This window comes from Symphalangus syndactylus, chromosome 21, assembly GCF_028878055.3.
Source record: "Symphalangus syndactylus isolate Jambi chromosome 21, NHGRI_mSymSyn1-v2.1_pri, whole genome shotgun sequence".
NCBI classification, from domain to species: domain Eukaryota; kingdom Metazoa; phylum Chordata; class Mammalia; order Primates; family Hylobatidae; genus Symphalangus; species Symphalangus syndactylus.
The window spans coordinates 13,277,477-13,280,129 of NC_072443.2; positions in this window are offsets into that span (position 1 = coordinate 13,277,477).

Consider the following 2,653-nt stretch of genomic DNA (forward strand, 5'->3'; position numbering starts at 1 on the left):
AAACTTCTTTTTACTTTAGTTATAGATAATACTTAAAAATAAGGATTTTTAACTTCCATATAACTTTCTAGATGTGTAAAATTTATTTTGTAACAGTCTATATTACCATTCGGTATTATACAGAAAGTCTGTATTAAATAGCAATGAGAAAGAATTACAAAGAAATGATAAATGTGTGAACATGTATATGGGTGTGTGTAGTAGGGTGAAGGGAGGAAAGGAAGGAGGAAAGAGACAGAGACAGAGTGCAGAGAGCCTGTGCATGTGTCTGTCTGAACACTAAGCATTTCCCTACTGCCTTATCATGCCTGTCCAGAGCAGAGAAGTTTGTTATTTCCACTAAGAACTTCCAGGGGAAAAAAAAATCAGATTATCACTGAAAGAGGGGAGGTAAGTTATCTCAGCAAATGAAACAGGAAAAAAAAATGATAGAACAATGCGTTTTTTTGAGAGAATGTCCATTTAAACGATGAGCAAAAAGAATATAACAACAACAAAAACTAAAGAAAATGCTACTAAATTATAACAACATTCTTTTATTTATTTATTCAAAGAATTTCAAAAAGGCATACTATTTGTCAATGATTATAGTATTTGAAGCCTCATACCAGCTTCAAATGCATAGATTCTTAACAAAATCATCACTGTCTAATCTAAACCTTACTCACAAAGCTAACAGTAGACCAGATGTTTTTATTTAAAAAAATCCAAGTTTCCCAGAATTTAACAACAAATAAAACCTTTCTCCATGGTAATGCTTATTTTTTTTAATCAGAATTACTACACACATATAGTTAAAAGTCAAATAGTAGTAAAAGAGTAATAAGTTATATCATGCATTGGTATCAGTCGCAAGGTAAAAAACACAAATCTGGCTAACATAGGCAAAACAAAAATTTATGAGAAGGGTTTTAGGAAATTCACTGCATTGTTGTGAAAGCTGATGAGCCAGATGAAAACAAATTCAGGAATCTAAGTATGACAGAAAAAGGAACGACAGACAAGGTCAGTTGCTACATCAAAAAAGTCAGTTTAAACTAACATCATCTCCTTCTAACGCCAAGGACTTTGCCCTTGGTGGGCAGAACTGCTATTACCAATGGAAGCTGCTTTCCTGAGCAAATCCTAACCCATTTTGAGCTTAATTCCCATGCATGCGCTCTCGAAGCCAAAAGATAGGAAAAGAAGAAAGTATCCAGCCCCTCAACCTCAGTCCCGTGGCATACACTGCCTCTTCTTTTCTTTTGAAAAAGGAATAGCTTTTGGAACTCTTATTAGGCTATTTTATACTGTCTTTTATATCATCCTTATTTCTATCTGCTTTATTTTGGGGAAGATTTATTTGGCTTTGAATTATAGTGAGTTTTAAAAACTTTTTTTTTTTTTTTTTTTTGAGACGGAGTCTCGCTCTGTCGCCCAGGCTGGAGTGCAGTGGCGTGATCTTGGCTCACTGCAAGCTCCGCCTCCCGGGTTCACGCCATTCTCCTGCCTCAGCCTCCTGAGTAGCTGGGACTACAGGCGCCCGCCACTACACCCGGCTAATTTTTTGTATTTTTAGTAGAGACGGGGTTTCACCGTGGTCTCGATCTCCTGACCTCGTGATCCGCCCGCCTCGGCCTCCCAAAGTGCTGGGATTACAAGCGTGAGCCACCACGCCCGGCCCTAAAAACTCTTATCGATACTTTATAATTTTTTAAAAACGTTCTAATTTTTTTTTGTTGTTGTTCCCTTTTGCTGGCCTTTTTTTCGGAGCACTTTGTTCTTAGCATCTCTCCATCCTCTAACATGGGCAATGGATGATAGAGTGGTGTTTATCACCTTGTCAACTTTCTGTAGGTGATTGGCTACACCTACAGAAGGCCAATTTATTAAAGAATCCCAAAAATGTCAGTATATGCAGATCTTTTATGTAGGTATATTCTTTTACTTCCAGGATGGACTCTACAATCTTCAACACTTGGGATTATTGCTCTACCTGCTGGAATTCTAGGAGCAGGGCGAGGCTAGTTGGCTAGGTAACATTCTATTGTGTGATGGGACAGGTTTTCAGCCTTCTTCCATGACCTTTTTATGTGCCCAGAAATTCATACTCTTGTTTATTCAGTGTCTCCAAAAATAAACCATTGTTCTGCCTGAAAGAATAGTTAATACGTTGTGCAGAACTGTACTCAGTACTCCTGTTTCTAGATGTTTCATCTCACCTTCATCTTTTGCAGCCCCTGGCACCTGTATGCCCTGATTTTCTCAGGAATTCTTCAAGAGTATTTGGCTTGTTTCACATGGCTGTGTCATGCTGTAGATCCTTCAGGTTTCTGCTTCCTGCTGGTACAGCTAAGAAGCTCCATATTAGTTCATTGGCTCATAAAAGATTTGTATAATCTCTTTTTCACTGATATCCCTTTCCAATATATTTTTATCTTTGATGGTCAGTGAGTAGCCTTGCTTAATTAAAATAAGTTGTTTAAAAAGATTATGTTCATACATGTGTGGGCAAGTTTAAAGGAAACATCAAGTGCTCCAGGACTAGCAACAGCTGGAAAAGTTTATTATTCAAAAATAGTGCTGACTAAAATAATGGAGCTCAGAAGAGGTCCACATCCTAATCCCTGGAACATTTTGTCTTACAGGCCAAAATAGATATTGCATGTGTGAT